The 22500-nt window shown below is 39.2% G+C and overlaps 2 non-coding genes and 1 pseudogene across 2 annotated transcripts; all 3 read right to left on the bottom strand.

Annotated features, from left to right (window-relative positions):
- On the bottom strand, positions 1-2043 carry LOC148165347 (large subunit ribosomal RNA; annotated as a pseudogene; the record flags this gene model as incomplete).
- Positions 2044-2701: 658 nt separating this feature from the next.
- On the bottom strand, positions 2702-2858 carry LOC148165348 (5.8S ribosomal RNA). Its single transcript, XR_015771551.1, has one exon. It is a non-coding gene; the product is annotated as a 5.8S ribosomal RNA (ribosomal RNA).
- A 1616-nt stretch (positions 2859-4474) lies between these two features.
- On the bottom strand, positions 4475-6395 carry LOC148165349 (small subunit ribosomal RNA). Its single transcript, XR_015771552.1, has one exon. It is a non-coding gene; the product is annotated as a small subunit ribosomal RNA (ribosomal RNA).
- Between the last annotated feature and the right edge of the window lie 16105 nt (positions 6396-22500).

A 22500-nucleotide genomic window follows, 5' to 3' on the forward strand; every position in this document is an offset into this window, starting at 1 on the left:
CCTTTTGGGTTGCCCCGACGAACTCTCTTTCGAGGGCCCGAATTATAAACGGTTCCGCTGCCGGGTTCCGGAATAGGAACCGGATTCCCTTTCGCCCATCGGGTGTGTGCACAATTCCGTACGTTTCCGTCAACAATTGCGAATTGCGACCAACGACAAAAATCTACACCACATCAACATCGGCTTTCGCCTAGGGCTTAGGATCGACTGACTCGTGTGCAACGGCTGTTCACACGAAACCCTTCTCCACGTCAGTCCTCCAGGGCCTCGCTGGAGTATTTGCTACTACCACCAAGATCTGCACCGACGGCGGCTCCAGACGGCCTCACGGCCAGTCCTTCTGCGCTCACCGCCGCGACCCTCCTACTCGTCAGGGCTTCATGGCCGGTTAATTTAATAACCTGACCGCACATGCCTCTGACGGCCGAGTATAAGCACGACGCTTCAGCGCCATCCATTTTCAGGGCTAGTAACTTCGGCAGGTGAGTTGTTACACACTCCTTGGCGGATTCCGACTTCCATGGCCACCGTCCTGATGTCTTAAGTTACCAACGCCTTTCATGGTATCCCATAAGCGTCGATTTAGGCGCTTTAACTCGGCGTTTGGTTCATCCCACAGCGCCAGTTCTGCTTACCAAAAATGGCCCACTTGGCACTCTGATTCGAGTCTCGCGGCTTCAATAGTTCGAGCAAGCCGGAGATCTCACCCATTTAAAGTTTGAGAATAGGTTGAGGCCGTTTCGACCCCAATGCCTCTAATCATTCGCTTTACCGGATGAAACTCGTATGCTATGAGCGCCAGCTATCCTGAGGGAAACTTCGGAGGGAACCAGCTACTAGATGGTTCGATTAGTCTTTCGCCCCTATACCCAGTTCCGACGATCGATTTGCACGTCAGAATCGCTACGGACCTCCATCAGGGTTTCCCCTGACTTCGTCCTGACCAGGCATAGTTCACCATCTTTCGGGTCCCAGCGTGTACGCTCTTGGTGCGCCTCTTCTCGCAATGAGAACGAGACGCCCCGGGAGTGCGGGGCGGCAGCCGTAACGACCGCCCATCCTCCCTTGGTCCGCGCAAGGCGGACCTTCACTTTCATTGCGCCTTTAGGTTTAGTTAAATCCCAATGACTCGCGCACATGCTAGACTCCTTGGTCCGTGTTTCAAGACGGGTCCTGAAAGTACCCAAAGCTATAGCGTCGCAGATCGGCGTTTCAACGAGGTCTGTCCGAGAACACCTCAGCGAACAGCCACCCGGGGACGGGACCGGCACCAGGTCCGATCACCATCACGACGGGCGCGCTTGCCGAAGGTCGGACGCTAACTGTGTAGCGGCCCCGCGCCATCTGTATACCGTCGAGCGAGCCGATCGGGAAACACCACGGGTTCATTCGGCGAACGGCGAACCGTCCGAACGAGCTCCACCGCGGGCCTTAGACCGGCACTCAACGGATCGCGACGTCCTACAGGGGGAGAAGTGCACGCGTTCGACGGCAGATCGACAAAACGAAAGGTGCAAACGACGCGTACGCCATCTGTCACACGATCGTCCAGCGCCGCCATCGAGTCACGCTGAATCTCCCCTTTCGACCTTTCGGGTTTCTCAGGTTTACCCCTGAACGGTTTCACGTACTATTGAACTCTCTCTTCAAAGTTCTTTTCAACTTTCCCTCACGGTACTTGTTCGCTATCGGTCTCGTGGTCATATTTAGCCTTAGATGGAGTTTACCACCCACTTAGGGCTGCACTCTCAAGCAACCCGACTCTGAGGAGAGATCCTCCCGTTATCGGCAGCGGTCGCTACGGGCCTGGCACCCTCTATGGGCTGTGGCCCCGTTCAAGATGGACTTGGACGCGCCGCACGATCTCGGGATGACGGATCCTCCCTAACACCACATTTCCCGGCGTCCGGTTTCGGCCGCGGGATTCGGTGCTGGGCTTCTCCCTGTTCGCTCGCCGCTACTGAGGGAATCCTAGTTAGTTTCTTTTCCTCCGCTTAGTAATATGCTTAAATTCAGCGGGTAGTCTCACCTGCTCTGAGGTCGCATATGAAAAATAAAAATTTTTCATTCGGTCATTTCGACGATCACGACACGTCTCCCATTCCTTGCTATACGTGTTCGTCATTTTTCTTTTTAAAAAATGGCTAAGTTTACAGAAACGCTTACGATCTGACGTCTGTCGCGATTTGCATTACACGTCTCGGACACGACGACCGTCTATAACGTTCTCAACCTTAAAACGCCATTTTTTTTTTTAAATGACGACATGTTGAAGAAATAGGACGTGCTACGCCGAAAGACCAGCCAACAACTACAACAAGTAGTAGTTGGTCGCTTTCGCGTCTTAAGATGTCGCGCAAATTTACTCGCTGCACGAGAAACGCACACAAACACACGATTCTACGACACACCACGCAAGAACATGTGCCGACGTAAACACTTTCGTATTTATGATTCGCAAGGTGGACGTCCGACGGACTTTGTAAAAAAAAAATACAAAGCATACCCGTCCCGTCCTTTTTGACGAAAAAACACGCTCGAGTAAACGTCTCGGCACACGTTCGAGGCGTGCGTCGTTATATCGTGACGTAAGTGACGATCACGTACATTAATGAGTACCTATTCGACGCGTCGCAACACATCCAACACGCTCCGACGTTTTCGTCCGAAAACGAAAACCGAGCAGTCTTTGAAATTGACACGACCCTCAGCCAGGAGTGGTCCGGGAACATTATATCCGAGGACCGCAATGTGCGTTCGAAATGTCGATGTTCATGTGTCCTGCAGTTCACAAGTTGACGCGCAATTAGCTGCGTTCTTCATCGACCCACGAGCCAAGTGATCCACCGTTCAGGGTAATCTTTTTAAAATTTAAACGCTCGTTCCACAAGAACCCCGATCATGCCGATCGTCCAGCTGTCTATACACGTCTTGCAAAAATTTTTGCGTACGTGCGTACATCCGAAACGAAAATGATCTTCGTGGTTCCGAAACGTGCCACGTCTAAAATTTCGGTGTTGTGGTATGGATATTTATGATTCTCGCTCTTAATTGTCTTTCGTCCGTACTTTCTCGTCTGAAAGGGAACGCGATCGTCGGTCTCAGTTTTACGCGTACGAAAAAATTAAAAAAAATATTAACCCAAACACAAATTTGTATCCGCGCACCGAAAAAGAAGCACTTTTCTTTTTCACGCGGTCTCCGCTTTTACACGCAAAGTACGAGCATGTATGTGTGAAGATGGGACATGTTCGATACGATTTTAATTAGGAATTTGCCAATTTCCTTTTTCTCAGCAATAATTTTAATAAATAATGCTGCTTTCTCTCATAAACTACATTTTCGGTAGTTTTCCTTTATTGTGTCTTTCATTTAGTGTGCGTGTGTCAAGCACTTTAAAAAGTGTGACGAAGAGACGGTTTTTGATCGATCGGAATCAACACATCATTACATCATCGTACTCGTTATGAAAAAGCGAATTAGTATCCGCCGTAAGCGAAAAGAGATTTTCGCGGGCGGTCTTTGTGTTCGTGTTTCAATTTTCTTTCTATATTTTTTCGTCGCCAAACCGAAGACAGATCGTGAATTTTGACGAAAAAATCTATAGACGTGCCAGACTGAGCGTCTAACATAAAATCCTCAAGTTTACCGTTCTATATCGTGACTTAATGACGATTGACGGTGTATATAATTTTGAAATGGTGCAGTCGTACGCTCCGTAAAGAGAATTTTACCGTTTCTAACGAAATCACTTTACCACATCTACCAAAAACATTAAAAAAGCAAGGTGTGATGTGTGTGTGATCGCTCGTTTAACGGCGCTTTCAAAAAACTCTTTGAAGCGTCTAACGACGAACATCATTCACGCGAATCGTAAAATCGGGAGCGTTTCTCGCCGGTCCCGTAGCCGGGCGTAAATCATTTAAAACCCACGGAGTCGTAACCTAATTCGACACCTGCGATTTTCTTCTTTCTCGACTACTCTGCTACATCCTCTCCGTGTGTCCGAAAAAAGAGGACTTCTAACGTCTTTCGACTTTCGCGGTGGAGTTCACAACTTTCCGCGATCCGGTCGAAAAACCGAAAGCGTCCCTCCTTTTTTCCATCATTGGAAAAGATCGAGAGATAGTACAAAAAAAATCAAAAAATCTAGGTACCCGAAGAAACAGCCGTATGCCCGAGCGAATTCGGTTTTTCTCGTTCAAAAAAGGTGAAAAACTCGATCGCAAGGACCGGCGCTGCGGGCCAGCGTAACGCTATTGTTTTTCCGAATATGTACGATTCGTAGTTCAAAACGTCGTACACACGGTGTTTCAAAAAGAAACAAGCAACGGCACGACAAAAGATCGTGCCGTCGACTCCATGTCATCGACGACGGTGTTGTAAAAACATAAAGTGTACATCGACACGATCAAATAAAAATGCATAATAATAAATTATACATATGTCAAAATTCGTGTGTACGAGGACACGTTAATGATCCTTCCGCAGGTTCACCTACGGAAACCTTGTTACGACTTTTACTTCCTCTAAATGATCAAGTTTGGTCATCTTCCCAGCGACATCGACGACGTCGAAACGCCATCGCGTACCGGTCCGAAGACCTCACTAAATCATTCAATCGGTAGTAGCGACGGGCGGTGTGTACAAAGGGCAGGGACGTAATCAACGCGAGCTTATGACTCACGCTTACTGGGAATTCCTCGTTCATGGGGAACAATTGCAAGCCCCAATCCCTAGCACGAAGGAGGTTCAGCGGGTTACCCGGACCGCTCGGTCAGGGAGGACACGCTGATTCCTTCAGTGTAGCGCGCGTGCGGCCCAGAACATCTAAGGGCATCACAGACCTGTTATTGCTCAATCTCGTGCGGCTAGAAGCCGCCTGTCCCTCTAAGAAGAATTGTTTGTACGCCGACAGTAAAAACCGCGCACGACCACCGGGCGAACCCAGGATCGACGGGCCTTTGGGATGTCGAAATACGCCTATTTAGCAGGCTAGAGTCTCGTTCGTTATCGGAATTAACCAGACAAATCGCTCCACCAACTAAGAACGGCCATGCACCACCACCCACCGAATCAAGAAAGAGCTCTCAATCTGTCAATCCTTCCGGTGTCCGGGCCTGGTGAGGTTTCCCGTGTTGAGTCAAATTAAGCCGCAGGCTCCACTCCTGGTGGTGCCCTTCCGTCAATTCCTTTAAGTTTCAGCTTTGCAACCATACTTCCCCCGGAACCCAAAAGCTTTGGTTTCCCGGAAGCTGCCCGCCGAGTCATCGGAAGAACGTCGGCGGATCGCTAGCTGGCATCGTTTATGGTTAGAACTAGGGCGGTATCTGATCGCCTTCGAACCTCTAACTTTCGTTCTTGATCAATGAAAGCGTTTTTGGCAAATGCTTTCGCTTCTGTCCGTCTTGCGACGATCCAAGAATTTCACCTCTAACGTCGCAATACGAATGCCCCCATCCGTTCCTATTAATCATTACCTCGGGGTTCCGAAAACCAACAAAATAGAACCGAGGTCCTATTCCATTATTCCATGCACACAGTATTCAGGCGAAGTTTTAGCCTGCTTTAAGCACTCTAATTTGTTCAAAGTAAACGTGCCGGCCCACCTCGACACTCAATGAAGAGCACCGCGGCGGGATTGAGTTGGGCCGCCCTCTCGAGCTAAGCCCACCGGCAGGACGTCCCGCGGCACGCCAGTTGACACCGCGAACGATGAACCGGCGGCGCGGGACACAGATTCGACTACGAGCTTTTTAACCGCAACAACTTTAATATACGCTATTGGAGCTGGAATTACCGCGGCTGCTGGCACCAGACTTGCCCTCCAATTGATCCTCGTTAAAGGGTTTAGAGTGTACTCATTCCGATTACGGGGCCTCGGATGAGTCCCGTATCGTTATTTTTCGTCACTACCTCCCCGTGCCGGGAGTGGGTAATTTGCGCGCCTGCTGCCTTCCTTGGATGTGGTAGCCGTTTCTCAGGCTCCCTCTCCGGAATCGAACCCTGATTCCCCGTTACCCGTTACAACCATGGTAGGCGCAGAACCTACCATCGACAGTTGATAAGGCAGACATTTGAAAGATGCGTCGCCGGTGCGAGACCGTGCGATCAGCGTAAAGTTATTCAGAGTCACCAAGTTGTACGATGACGGAGACCGCCACCGATTGGTTTTGATCTAATAAAAGCGCTCCTTCCGTTTCCGGTTGGAGCTCTGTTTGCATGTATTAGCTCTAGAATTACCACAGTTATCCAAGTAAATGTGGGTACGATCTAAGGAACCATAACTGATTTAATGAGCCTTTCGCGGTTTCACCTTAATTTGGCTTGTACTGAGACATGCATGGCTTAATCTTTGAGACAAGCATATGACTACTGGCAGGATCAACCAGGGAACTGCGTTCTTGTTTTAAAATAAGAGAGTTTTAGTCTTTCTTTCCTTCTAGTCATATAAGCTACAATAATCGTAGAATTTCGGAAAGACACCTGCTGCTCTTATAAAAAACTGAACACTTTCCTATTATTGTTTTGAAGAAAGTGTGCGTGTCTGCGAAACGAAAACCTCGTAAGAAGAGACGTAACGCCACGCGATCTTTCTGGATGGAAAATTTTTCGACATTTTTTTCACATCATCCTTGATTGAATCTCCTGCAACAATTTTATTCTTATTCATCCGTTCTAAGTTGTCGTCGTCGTCGAAATAAATAATTTGTACACACTTCGGGGTACACGTTTGTCAAAATTCATGAAATGCAACGTAACATTTTTACTTTAATAAATTTTTACAGTGCATTCAGATCGACTAAACGAACAACGACGGATGAATTGATTTATGGATTTTTATTTGTTGCGACTCATCGGAGGAGAGAGTGAAGAAAAAATAATCCAATATCATGGTTACGGAATAATTTTCTATGACTTTTTCATCCTTGTTTGAATCTTGCAACAATTAATTTTATTCATCCGTTCTAAGTTGTCGTCGTCGTCGAAATAAATAATTTGTACACATTTCGGTACACGTTTGTCAAAATTCATGAAATGCAAACGTAACATTTTACTTTAATAAATTTTTACAGTGCATTCAGATCGACTAAACGAACAACGACGGATGGATTACTTATTTTTGTTGCGACTCATCGGACGAAAAGTAGAAACATAATCCTCCATTGTAATATAGTTTTTACGGAAAATTTTTCTTTTATTTTATATCCTTGATTGAATGCTGCATTTTATCCGTCTTTTTTTCGTCAAAAACAGAGATCAATGCGATTCATCGGACGAAGAAATAATTTCCCAGTTCAAAATTTAGAGATTTTTGGGCACATCGACTTGAAATTTTATCGTAAAGAAAAAATATCGTCGTCGACAAGCAAAAGTTCAAACATTCTCCATACTCTTCGCTAGATTGAAAGCGACGGTTTATTGTGAGATTTCTCTTTAGAAATATTCACACGTTACGAGTTTATGAAATTTTATTTATTTCAAAATTCTCGCTCGGACTTTAGTGAGTTGACGCATTTGTTAATTTTTGGTCGTTCTGACACGAACACATAAAATCTTTGATTGCATTTGGACCGCTAACATAGAAACGCTCGCCGCATCCGCAATCTCGCTGTGCATGGTCAATGGCAAGATTTGTCATCCCTCAAACGATGGTGGGTCCACAGGGTACACATTCCGGCCATCGTCCCAACTACGGGTAAGTCGCGGTGTACGAGAGGTAACAAGATAATCGGACGCACATAAAATCACATTTCGATCGTACGCTTTTGTCCGCTGCTACATACCACCACTACTATCCCTATATATGCCAGCGCGGCAGCGTTCAGCTCTGAATCACTCGATGCGCGAAACGGTCGAAATCCCATAGCGCGCCGGCCGCTCGCTATGGGCGAGGGGTCGGGTAAATCGGTCTGATCGCTCGGTGCAAAAGTCCGTTTGGGTACTTAGAGACGGAATTTTAAAATTCTGATTTCGCAGATCAATTTCAAGGGTCATTAGGACTCGAATGCCGTTAACGGTGTTTTGAAAAAAATATTTTTTACGTTTTTACGGCATTTCGACCGAACACCTCAGTTCCGACTTCGGACTTAGAATAATTTTCATCAAAATTTCGAACGCCTCAGTTTCCAGAGGGTTTTAGATCCCGTTTAGTTAGGGGTTTGAAATTATCACAGCCACCCTTGTTTGGTGTTAGTTCGACCGTAACTTTTGTTCGTTTGCATTTAATTTCGATTTTTCTGGGACTTTTGGTCAATGTAAATTTATCAACCGCTACACTTCCGACTTCGGACTTAGACGAATGAGCGCCGAACGCTACAGTTTCGACTTCGGACTTAGAAAAATTTCGCTCGACCGCCACAGTTTCGAATTGGACTTAGAAAAATTTCGGTCGAACGCCTCAGTTTCGAATCGGACTTAGAAAAATTTTGGTCGACCGCTACAGTTTCGACTTCGGACTTAGAAAAATTTCGTTCGAACGCTACAGTTTCGACTTCGGACTTGGAAAAATTTCGCTCGACCGCCACAGTTCCAACATGAGACTTAGAAAAATTTTTATCAAAAATTCGAACACCTCAGTTTCGACTACGGACTTAGAAAAATTTCGCTCGACCGCCACAGTTCCTATTTCGGACTTAGAAAAATTTTCATCAAAATTTCGAACGCCTCAGTTTCCAGAGGGTTTTAGATCCCGTTTAATTAGAAGCTTGAAATTATAAAATCTACCTTCTATCGATGTTAGTTCGACCCAAACATTTGTTCGTTTGCATTTAATTTCGATTTTTCTCGTACTTTTGGTCAATGTAAATTTGTCAACCGCTACACTTCCGACTTCGGACTTAGACGAATGAGCGCCGAACGCTACAGTTTCGACTTCGGACTTAGAAAAATTTCGTTCGAACGCTACAGTTTCGACTTCGGACTTGGAAAAATTTCGCTCGACCGCCACAGTTCCAACATGAGACTTAGAAAAATTTTTATCAAAAATTCGAACACCTCAGTTTCGACTACGGACTTAGAAAAATTTCGCTCGACCGCCACAGTTCCTATTTCGGACTTAGAAAAATTTTCATCAAAATTTCGAACGCCTCAGTTTCCAGAGGGTTTTAGATCCCGTTTAATTAGGAGCTTGAAATTATAAAATCTACCTTCTATCGATGCTAGTTCGACCCAAACATTTGTTCGTTTGGATTTAATTTCGATTTTTCTCGGACTTTTGGTCAATGTAAATTTGTCAACCGCTACACTTCCGAGTTCGGACTTAGACGAATGAGCGCCGAACGCTACAGTTTCGACTTCGGACTTAGAAAAATTTTGTTCGAACGCTACAGTTTCGAATTGGACTTGGAAAAATTTCGGTCGAACGCCTCAGTTTCGAATCGGACTTAGAAAAATTTTGGTCGACCGCTACAGTTTCGACTTCGGACTTGGAAAAATTTCGATCGAACGCCACAGTTCCGACTTTTTTTCGAAACTGTAGCGTTCAGCTCAAATTGCCGTAAAAACGTAAAAAACTTTTTTTACAAAACATGGTCGACAGCATTCGAGTCCTAATAATCCTTGAAATTGATCTGCGAAATCAGAATTTTAAAATTCCGTCTCTAAGTACCCAAACGGACTTTTGCACCGAGCGATCAGACCGTTTTACTCTACCCCTCGCCCATAGCGAGCGGCCGGCGCACTATGGGATTTCGATCGTTTCACGCATCGAGCGATTCAGAGCTGATCGCTGCCGCGGTGGCATATATAGGGAGTAGTGATGGTAAGTGGCAGCGATGACGGACAAGTACGCACGATGAATGGATTGACATGAAATCAAATGTGCGCGTCCGTACGATCTGTTACCTCTCGTACATCGCGACCCCGTTTAATGATATTATGCTAAATTAAAAATAAAAATACATCGATGAAATAAAAAGTGGTAAGTCTCTAGAAAGACAATATACCGCTGTGAATAAAAATTTCTCGATGAATAGCGAAATGTGAATTAGTCCGCCTGTAACGTGCATTTTGCGAACGAATTAGCTAATTCACCGCTAGTTAAAAAACGTGACCACCCAGTGCTCTTATCCAAAGTCGTCTGCAAATGAGATGAAATTAATAATCTTGACTCTAATGCAGACGACAAATTGAATTGAATAATTTACTTGAATAATGTGACGGATCTATAAAATAAAACACAAAGCCCGAAACACCAAGCAGTAAAAATCTCGATTATTGTTCCGCCCGTTGAAAAACAAAAGATCCGTCACATGGTAAGCAGAACTGGTGAAAATTGTGAAAGACTTGTTTCTCCTCCGATAACAAGCTTGAATTAAATATGATCGAGTGAATGATATTGGAAACCAAAGAACGAAACTGAGGAGAAGCAAATGTTCAGTAATATATTATGAATAATTATAATATTAATATAAATAATAATATTATATTAAAAATGGGAATTGTATGTGGTTGATGGAAAAAGTTTTTTTTTCTGTTGACCGCTACAGTTCCCAATTTGGACTTAAAAAAAAAAAAAAAAAAAAAAAAAAAAAAATTGTGTATACGGAAGGTAAAAAGCAAAAAATAAAATATTTTATTATTTTTTTTACTTTTTTTACGGGTCCCTACCGCTACAGTTCCCACTGAATGTGTCCTTTTCGCGCTAAGTCCATGCAGTCGCTACAGTTCCGAAACTGGACTTGTAAAAATTTCGACATTTTTGAACGCATCAGTTCCGAACGAGGTTTCAAAACTGTAGCGTTCGGTGTAAACGCATCAGTTCCGAATGAGTTTTCGCAACTGTGGCGTTTCATTTTTGTGCTTTCATGGTTGCATAAACAATCGCCAGTGTGAACGCTTCAGTTCCGAATGAGTTTTCGAAACTGTAGCGTTTCATATTTGTGCTTTCATGGTTGCATAAGCAATCGCCAGTGTGAACGCTTCAGTTCCGAATAGATTTTCGAAACTGTAGCGTTCAATGTGAACGCTTCAGTTCCGACTTTGGACTTAGAATAATTTTCATCAAAATTCGAACGCCACAGTTTCGAAAGGGTTTTAGATCCCGTTCAGTTAGGGACTTAAAATTATGACATCCACTTTCGATTAATGTTAGTTCGGTCCGAACTTTTGTTCATTTTCATTTAATTTCAATTTTTCTCGGACTTTTGGTCTTTGTTAATTTTGTCCTTTCGAAACTGTAACGTTCAATGTGAACGCTTCAGTTCCGAATAAATTCTCGAAACTGTAACGTTCAAAGTGAACGCCTCAGTTCCGAATAGATTCTCGAAACTGTAGCGTTCAATGTGAACGCTTCAGTTCCGAATAGATTCTCGAAACTGTAGCGTTCAATGTGAACGCTTCAGTTCCGAATAGATTCTCGAAACTGTAGCGTTCAATGTGAACGCTTCAGTTCCGACTTTGGACTTGGAATAATTTTCATCAAAATTCGAACGCCACAGTTTCGAAAGGGTTTTAGATCCCGTTTAGTTAGGGACTTAAAATTATGACATCCACTTTCGATTAATGTTAGTTCGGTCCGAACTTTTGTTCGTTTTCATTTAATTTCGATTTTTCTCGGACATTTAGACTATGCGAATTTTAGATTTTTCAAGCTGTAGCGTTTGGCGAGAACGCCGCAGTTACGGACAGGTTTTGTGTCAGACTTTCAATAATCTGAAAAAACTCCGAAAAAAGAAAATAATTAGTGTTTTCATGGTTGCATAACAATTTAAAATTCATGCACAAAAATAATCCATCTATATTTCCGTTATTCAAGAATGCAAAGGAAAGACGAAAGTTCGGCAACAATTAGTTTAAGCGGTTGCATAACCATTCAAACGTTATGCTTAAACACAATCCATTTACGATATATAATAAAAATAAAGCTTTATTATCAACTTTGAAGTCCATTCTATTGCTGATCTTTAGACCTATAGATTAGGTCAAGATGTCAAATGTCAAAAAACAACTACAGGTTCCTGTATTTGTAGCAATGCTGGCGCCATCTGTAGAACAGTTACCTAAACTTGAAAGTCAAAAAAATTACAGCTTTCTGTAACTATTAATGTTGGTATCGCCACCTGTTAGTCGAAAACATAATTTAGTGGCGCCATCTATATGACAGGTCTGGAACTTCACAAATGTCAAAAATTACTGGTTTTTACTTTATTTACATATTTTTTTTGAAATTTGGCGCCCATTTTGACCCAAAAGTGGCGCCATCTATGTGTCAGGTCTGGAACTTCATAAATGTCAAAAATTACAAGATTCTGGGTTCATTTACGTATTTTTCTTGAATTTTAAGCATAATTTGACCTGACCTGACCCTAAAATGGCGTCATCTATGTGTCAGGTCTGGAACTTCAGAAATGTCAAAAATTACTGTTTTTTCCTTTATTTTACATATTGTTTTTGAATTTCGGCGCCTATTTTGACTCAAAAATGGCGCCATCTAAATGACAGGTCTGGAACTTCAGAAATGTCAAAAATTACAAGATTCTGGGAAGATTCTGGGTTAATTTACGTATTTTTCTTGAATTTTAAGCATAATTTGACCTGACCTGACCCTAAAATGGCGTCATCTATGTGTCAGGTCTGGAACTTCAGAAATGTCAAAAATTACTGTTTTTTCCTTTATTTTACATATTGTTTTTGAATTTCGGCGCCTATTTTGACTCAAAAATGGCGCCATCTAAATGACAGGTCTGGAACTTCAGAAATGTCAAAAATTACAAGATTCTGGGAAGATTCTGGGTTAATTTACGTATTTTTCTTGAATTTTAAGCATAATTTGACCTGACCTGACCCTAAAATGGCGCCATCTATGTGTCAGGTCTGGAACTTCAGAAATGTCAAAAATTACTGTTTTTTCCTTTATTTTACATATTGTTTTTGAATTTTGGCGCCTATTTTGACTCAAAAATGGCGCCATCTATATGACAGGTCTGGAACTTCAGAAATGTCAAAAATTACAAGATTCTGGGTTAATTTACGTATTTTTCTTGAATTTTAAGCATAATTTGACCTAACTGACCCTAAAATGGCGCCATCTATGTGTCAGGTCTGGAACTTCATAAATGTCAAAAATTACTGTTTTTCCTTTATTTTACATATTGTTTTTGAATTTTGGCGCCTATTTTGACTCAAAAATGGCGCCATCTATGTGACAGGTCTGGAACTTCACAAATGTCAAAAATTACTGTTTTTTCCTATATTTTACATATTGTTTTTGAATTTTGGCGCCTATTTTAACTCAAAAATGGCGCCATCTATGTGACAGGTCTGGAACTTCAGAAATGTCAAAAATTACAAGATTCTGGGAAGATTCTGGGTTAATTTACGTATTTTTCTTGAATTTTAAGCATAATTTGACCTGACCTGACCCTAAAATGGCGCCATCTATGTGTCAGGTCTGGAACTTCAGAAATGTCAAAAATTACTGTTTTTTCCTTTATTTTACATATTGTTTTTGAATTTTGGCGCCTATTTTGACTCAAAAATGGCGCCATCTATATGACAGGTCTGGAACTTCACAAATGTCAAAAATTACAAGATTCTGGGTTAATTTACGTATTTTTCTTGAATTTTAAGCATAATTTGACCTAACTGACCCTAAAATGGCGCCATCTATGTGTCAGGTCTGGAACTTCATAAATGTCAAAAATTACTGTTTTTCCTATATTTTACATATTGTTTTTGAATTTTGGCGCCTATTTTGACTCAAAAATGGCGCCATCTATGTGACAGGTCTGGAACTTCACAAATGTCAAAAATTACTGTTTTTTCCTATATTTTACATATTGTTTTTGAATTTTGGCGCCTATTTTAACTCAAAAATGGCGCCATCTATATGACAGGTCTGGAACTTCAGAAATGTCAAAAATTACAAGATTCTGGGTTAATTTACGTATTTTTCTTGAATTTTAAGCATAATTTGACCTAACTGACCCTAAAATGGCGCCATCTATGTGTCAGGTCTGGAACTTCATAAATGTCAAAAATTACAAGATTCTGGGTTCATTTACGTATTTTTCTTGAATTTTAAGCATAATTTGACCTGACCTGACCCTAAAATGGCGCCATCTATGTGTCAGGTCTGGAACTTCATAAATGTCAAAAATTACTGTTTTTCCTTTATTTTACATATTGTTTTTTAATTTTGGCGCCTATTTTGACTCAAAAATGGCGCCATCTATATGACAGGTCTGGAACTTCAGAAATGTCAAAAATTACAAGATTCTGGGTTAATTTACGTATTTTTCTTGAATTTTAAGCATAATTTGACCTGACCTGACCCTAAAATGGCGTCATCTATGTGTCAGGTCTGGAACTTCAGAAATGTCAAAAATTACAAGATTCTGTGTTAATTTACGTATTTTTCTTGAATTTTAAGCATAATTTGACCTGACCTGACCCTAAAATGGCGTCATCTATGTGTCAGGTCTGGAACTTCAGAAATGTCAAAAATTACAAGATTCTGTGTTAATTTACGTATTTTTCTTGAATTTTAAGCATAATTTGACCTAACTGACCCTAAAATGGCGCCATCTATGTGTCAGGTCTGGAACTTCATAAATGTCAAAAATTACTGTTTTTCCTTTATTTTACATATTGTTTTTGAATTTTGGCGCCTATTTTGACTCAAAAATGGCGCCATCTATGTGACAGGTCTGGAACTTCACAAATGTCAAAAATTACTGTTTTTTCCTATATTTTACATATTGTTTTTGAATTTTGGCGCCTATTTTAACTCAAAAATGGCGCCATCTATGTGACAGGTCTGGAACTTCAGAAATGTCAAAAATTACAAGATTCTGGGAAGATTCTGGGTTAATTTACGTATTTTTCTTGAATTTTAAGCATAATTTGACCTGACCTGACCCTAAAATGGCGCCATCTATGTGTCAGGTCTGGAACTTCAGAAATGTCAAAAATTACTGTTTTTTCCTTTATTTTACATATTGTTTTTGAATTTTGGCGCCTATTTTGACTCAAAAATGGCGCCATCTATATGACAGGTCTGGAACTTCAGAAATGTCAAAAATTAACAAGATTCTGGGTTAATTTACGTATTTTTTTTGAATGTTAAGCATAATTTGACCTGACCTGACCCTAAAATGGCGCCATCTATGTGTCAGGTCTGGAACTTCAGAAATGTCAAAAATTACTGTTTTTTCCTTTATTTTACATATTGTTTTTGAATTTTGGCGCCTATTTTGACTCAAAAATGGCGCCATCTATGTGACAGGTCTGGAACTTCACAAATGTCAAAAATTACAAGATTCTGGGAAGATTCTGGGTTAATTTACGTATTTTTCTTGAATTTTAAGCATAATTTGACCTGACCTGACCCTAAAATGGCGCCATCTATGTGTCAGGTCTGGAACTTCAGAAATGTCAAAAATTACTGTTTTTTCCTTTATTTTACATATTGTTTTTGAATTTTGGCGCCTATTTTGACTCAAAAATGGCGCCATCTATATGACAGGTCTGGAACTTCAGAAATGTCAAAAATTACAAGATTCTGGGTTAATTTACGTATTTTTTTTGAATGTTAAGCATAATTTGACCTGACCTGACCCTAAAATGGCGCCATCTATGTGTCAGGTCTGGAACTTCAGAAATGTCAAAAATTACTGTTTTTTCCTTTATTTTACATATTGTTTTTGAATTTTGGCGCCTATTTTGACTCAAAAATGGCGCCATCTATGTGACAGGTCTGGAACTTCACAAATGTCAAAAATTACTGTTTTTTCCTATATTTTACATATTGTTTTTGAATTTTGGCGCCTATTTTAACTCAAAAATGGCGCCATCTATATGACAGGTCTGGAACTTCAGAAATGTCAAAAATTACAAGATTCTGGGTTAATTTACGTATTTTTCTTGAATTTTAAGCATAATTTGACCTGACCTGACCCTAAAATGGCGTCATCTATGTGTCAGGTCTGGAACTTCAGAAATGTCAAAAATTACTGTTTTTTCCTTTATTTTACATATTGTTTTTGAATTTCGGCGCCTATTTTGACTCAAAAATGGCGCCATCTAAATGACAGGTCTGGAACTTCAGAAATGTCAAAAATTACAAGATTCTGTGTTAATTTACGTATTTTTCTTGAATTTTAAGCATAATTTGACCTGACCTGACCCTAAAATGGCGTCATCTATGTGTCAGGTCTGGAACTTCAGAAATGTCAAAAATTACAAGATTCTGTGTTAATTTACGTATTTTTCTTGAATTTTAAGCATAATTTGACCTGACCTGACCCTAAAATGGCGTCATCTATGTGTCAGGTCTGGAACTTCAGAAATGTCAAAAATTACAAGATTCTGTGTTAATTTACGTATTTTTCTTGAATTTTAAGCATAATTTGACCTAACTGACCCTAAAATGGCGCCATCTATGTGTCAGGTCTGGAACTTCATAAATGTCAAAAATTACTGTTTTTCCTTTATTTTACATATTGTTTTTGAATTTTGGCGCCTATTTTGACTCAAAAATGGCGCCATCTATGTGACAGGTCTGGAACTTCACAAATGTCAAAAATTACTGTTTTTTCCTATATTTTACATATTGTTTTTGAATTTTGGCGCCTATTTTAACTCAAAAATGGCGCCATCTATGTGACAGGTCTGGAACTTCAGAAATGTCAAAAATTACAAGATTCTGGGAAGATTCTGGGTTAATTTACGTATTTTTCTTGAATTTTAAGCATAATTTGACCTGACCTGACCCTAAAATGGCGCCATCTATGTGTCAGGTCTGGAACTTCAGAAATGTCAAAAATTACTGTTTTTTCCTTTATTTTACATATTGTTTTTGAATTTTGGCGCCTATTTTGACTCAAAAATGGCGCCATCTATATGACAGGTCTGGAACTTCAGAAATGTCAAAAATTACAAGATTCTGGGTTAATTTACGTATTTTTTTTGAATGTTAAGCATAATTTGACCTGACCTGACCCTAAAATGGCGCCATCTATGTGTCAGGTCTGGAACTTCATAAATGTCAAAAATTACTGTTTTTTCCTTTATTTTACATATTGTTTTTGAATTTTGGCGCCTATTTTGACTCAAAAATGGCGCCATCTATATGACAGGTCTGGAACTTCAGAAATGTCAAAAATTACAAGATTCTGGGTTAATTTACGTATTTTTCTTGAATTTTAAGCATAATTTGACCTAACTGACCCTAAAATGGCGCCATCTATGTGTCAGGTCTGGAACTTCATAAATGTCAAAAATTACTGTTTTTCCTTTATTTTACATATTGTTTTTGAATTTTGGCGCCTATTTTGACTCAAAAATGGCGCCATCTATGTGACAGGTCTGGAACTTCACAAATGTCAAAAATTACTGTTTTTTCCTATATTTTACATATTGTTTTTGAATTTTGGCGCCTATTTTAACTCAAAAATGGCGCCATCTATGTGACAGGTCTGGAACTTCAGAAATGTCAAAAATTACAAGATTCTGGGAAGATTCTGGGTTAATTTACGTATTTTTCTTGAATTTTAAGCATAATTTGACCTGACCTGACCCTAAAATGGCGCCATCTATGTGTCAGGTCTGGAACTTCAGAAATGTCAAAAATTACTGTTTTTTCCTTTATTTTACATATTGTTTTTGAATTTTGGCGCCTATTTTGACTCAAAAATGGCGCCATCTATATGACAGGTCTGGAACTTCACAAATGTCAAAAATTACAAGATTCTGGGTTAATTTACGTATTTTTCTTGAATTTTAAGCATAATTTGACCTAACTGACCCTAAAATGGCGCCATCTATGTGTCAGGTCTGGAACTTCATAAATGTCAAAAATTACTGTTTTTCCTATATTTTACATATTGTTTTTGAATTTTGGCGCCTATTTTGACTCAAAAATGGCGCCATCTATGTGACAGGTCTGGAACTTCACAAATGTCAAAAATTACTGTTTTTTCCTATATTTTACATATTGTTTTTGAATTTTGGCGCCTATTTTAACTCAAAAATGGCGCCATCTATATGACAGGTCTGGAACTTCAGAAATGTCAATAATTACAAGATTCTGGGTTAATTTACGTATTTTTCTTGAATTTTAAGCATAATTTGACCTAACTGACCCTAAAATGGCGCCATCTATGTGTCAGGTCTGGAACTTCATAAATGTCAAAAATTACAAGATTCTGGGTTCATTTACGTATTTTTCTTGAATTTTAAGCATAATTTGACCTGACCTGACCCTAAAATGGCGCCATCTATGTGTCAGGTCTGGAACTTCATAAATGTCAAAAATTACTGTTTTTCCTTTATTTTACATATTGTTTTTTAATTTTGGCGCCTATTTTGACTCAAAAATGGCGCCATCTATATGACAGGTCTGGAACTTCAGAAATGTCAAAAATTACAAGATTCTGGGTTAATTTACGTATTTTTCTTGAATTTTAAGCATAATTTGACCTGACCTGACCCTAAAATGGCGTCATCTATGTGTCAGGTCTGGAACTTCAGAAATGTCAAAAATTACAAGATTCTGTGTTAATTTACGTATTTTTCTTGAATTTTAAGCATAATTTGACCTGACCTGACCCTAAAATGGCGTCATCTATGTGTCAGGTCTGGAACTTCAGAAATGTCAAAAATTACAAGATTCTGTGTTAATTTACGTATTTTTCTTGAATTTTAAGCATAATTTGACCTAACTGACCCTAAAATGGCGCCATCTATGTGTCAGGTCTGGAACTTCATAAATGTCAAAAATTACTGTTTTTCCTTTATTTTACATATTGTTTTTGAATTTTGGCGCCTATTTTGACTCAAAAATGGCGCCATCTATGTGACAGGTCTGGAACTTCACAAATGTCAAAAATTACTGTTTTTTCCTATATTTTACATATTGTTTTTGAATTTTGGCGCCTATTTTAACTCAAAAATGGCGCCATCTATGTGACAGGTCTGGAACTTCAGAAATGTCAAAAATTACAAGATTCTGGGAAGATTCTGGGTTAATTTACGTATTTTTCTTGAATTTTAAGCATAATTTGACCTGACCTGACCCTAAAATGGCGCCATCTATGTGTCAGGTCTGGAACTTCAGAAATGTCAAAAATTACTGTTTTTTCCTTTATTTTACATATTGTTTTTGAATTTTGGCGCCTATTTTGACTCAAAAATGGCGCCATCTATATGACAGGTCTGGAACTTCAGAAATGTCAAAAATTACAAGATTCTGGGTTAATTTACGTATTTTTTTTGAATGTTAAGCATAATTTGACCTGACCTGACCCTAAAATGGCGCCATCTATGTGTCAGGTCTGGAACTTCAGAAATGTCAAAAATTACTGTTTTTTCCTTTATTTTACATATTGTTTTTGAATTTTGGCGCCTATTTTGACTCAAAAATGGCGCCATCTATGTGACAGGTCTGGAACTTCACAAATGTCAAAAATTACAAGATTCTGGGAAGATTCTGGGTTAATTTACGTATTTTTCTTGAATTTTAAGCATAATTTGACCTGACCTGACCCTAAAATGGCGCCATCTATGTGTCAGGTCTGGAACTTCAGAAATGTCAAAAATTACTGTTTTTTCCTTTATTTTACATATTGTTTTTGAATTTTGGCGCCTATTTTGACTCAAAAATGGCGCCATCTATATGACAGGTCTGGAACTTCAGAAATGTCAAAAATTACAAGATTCTGGGTTAATTTACGTATTTTTTTTGAATGTTAAGCATAATTTGACCTGACCTGACCCTAAAATGGCGCCATCTATGTGTCAGGTCTGGAACTTCAGAAATGTCAAAAATTACTGTTTTTTCCTTTATTTTACATATTGTTTTTGAATTTTGGCGCCTATTTTGACTCAAAAATGGCGCCATCTATGTGACAGGTCTGGAACTTCACAAATGTCAAAAATTACTGTTTTTTCCTATATTTTACATATTGTTTTTGAATTTTGGCGCCTATTTTAACTCAAAAATGGCGCCATCTATATGACAGGTCTGGAACTTCAGAAATGTCAAAAATTACAAGATTCTGGGTTAATTTACGTATTTTTCTTGAATTTTAAGCATAATTTGACCTGACCTGACCCTAAAATGGCGTCATCTATGTGTCAGGTCTGGAACTTCAGAAATGTCAAAAATTACTGTTTTTTCCTTTATTTTACATATTGTTTTTGAATTTCGGCGCCTATTTTGACTCAAAAATGGCGCCATCTAAATGACAGGTCTGGAACTTCAGAAATGTCAAAAATTACAAGATTCTGGGAAGATTCTGGGTTAATTTACGTATTTTTCTTGAATTTTAAGCATAATTTGACCTGACCTGACCCTAAAATGGCGCCATCTATGTGTCAGGTCTGGAACTTCAGAAATGTCAAAAATTACTGTTTTTTCCTTTATTTTACATATTGTTTTTGAATTTTGGCGCCTATTTTGACTCAAAAATGGCGCCATCTATATGACAGGTCTGGAACTTCAGAAATGTCAAAAATTACAAGATTCTGGGTTAATTTACGTATTTTTTTTGAATGTTAAGCATAATTTGACCTGACCTGACCCTAAAATGGCGCCATCTATGTGTCAGGTCTGGAACTTCATAAATGTCAAAAATTACTGTTTTTTCCTTTATTTTACATATTGTTTTTGAATTTTGGCGCCTATTTTGACTCAAAAATGGCGCCATCTATATGACAGGTCTGGAACTTCAGAAATGTCAAAAATTACAAGATTCTGGGTTAATTTACGTATTTTTCTTGAATTTTAAGCATAATTTGACCTAACTGACCCTAAAATGGCGCCATCTATGTGTCAGGTCTGGAACTTCATAAATGTCAAAAATTACTGTTTTTCCTTTATTTTACATATTGTTTTTGAATTTTGGCGCCTATTTTGACTCAAAAATGGCGCCATCTATGTGACAGGTCTGGAACTTCACAAATGTCAAAAATTACTGTTTTTTCCTATATTTTACATATTGTTTTTGAATTTTGGCGCCTATTTTAACTCAAAAATGGCGCCATCTATGTGACAGGTCTGGAACTTCAGAAATGTCAAAAATTACAAGATTCTGGGAAGATTCTGGGTTAATTTACGTATTTTTCTTGAATTTTAAGCATAATTTGACCTGACCTGACCCTAAAATGGCGCCATCTATGTGTCAGGTCTGGAACTTCAGAAATGTCAAAAATTACTGTTTTTTCCTTTATTTTACATATTGTTTTTGAATTTTGGCGCCTATTTTGACTCAAAAATGGCGCCATCTATATGACAGGTCTGGAACTTCACAAATGTCAAAAATTACAAGATTCTGGGTTAATTTACGTATTTTTCTTGAATTTTAAGCATAATTTGACCTAACTGACCCTAAAATGGCGCCATCTATGTGTCAGGTCTGGAACTTCATAAATGTCAAAAATTACTGTTTTTCCTATATTTTACATATTGTTTTTGAATTTTGGCGCCTATTTTGACTCAAAAATGGCGCCATCTATGTGACAGGTCTGGAACTTCACAAATGTCAAAAATTACTGTTTTTTCCTATATTTTACATATTGTTTTTGAATTTTGGCGCCTATTTTAACTCAAAAATGGCGCCATCTATATGACAGGTCTGGAACTTCAGAAATGTCAAAAATTACAAGATTCTGGGTTAATTTACGTATTTTTCTTGAATTTTAAGCATAATTTGACCTAACTGACCCTAAAATGGCGCCATCTATGTGTCAGGTCTGGAACTTCATAAATGTCAAAAATTACAAGATTCTGGGTTCATTTACGTATTTTTCTTGAATTTTAAGCATAATTTGACCTGACCTGACCCTAAAATGGCGCCATCTATGTGTCAGGTCTGGAACTTCATAAATGTCAAAAATTACTGTTTTTCCTTTATTTTACATATTGTTTTTTAATTTTGGCGCCTATTTTGACTCAAAAATGGCGCCATCTATATGACAGGTCTGGAACTTCAGAAATGTCAAAAATTACAAGATTCTGGGTTAATTTACGTATTTTTCTTGAATTTTAAGCATAATTTGACCTGACCTGACCCTAAAATGGCGTCATCTATGTGTCAGGTCTGGAACTTCAGAAATGTCAAAAATTACAAGATTCTGTGTTAATTTACGTATTTTTCTTGAATTTTAAGCATAATTTGACCTGACCTGACCCTAAAATGGCGTCATCTATGTGTCAGGTCTGGAACTTCAGAAATGTCAAAAATTACAAGATTCTGTGTTAATTTACGTATTTTTCTTGAATTTTAAGCATAATTTGACCTAACTGACCCTAAAATGGCGCCATCTATGTGTCAGGTCTGGAACTTCATAAATGTCAAAAATTACAAGATTCTGGGTTAATTTACGTATTTTTCTTGAATTTTAAGCATAATTTGACCTAACTGACCCTAAAATGGCGCCATCTATGTGTCAGGTCTGGAACGTCATAAATGTCAAAAATTACAAGATTCTGGGTTAATTTACGTATTTTTCTTGAATTTTAAGCATAATTTGACCTGACCTGACCCTAAAATGGCG

The sequence above is a fragment of the Gnatocerus cornutus genome, unplaced genomic scaffold (genome assembly GCF_029298725.1).
Source record: "Gnatocerus cornutus isolate USDA-ARS CGAHR unplaced genomic scaffold, icGnaCorn1.1 ctg00000363.1, whole genome shotgun sequence".
Taxonomy (NCBI): Eukaryota; Metazoa; Arthropoda; class Insecta; order Coleoptera; family Tenebrionidae; genus Gnatocerus; species Gnatocerus cornutus.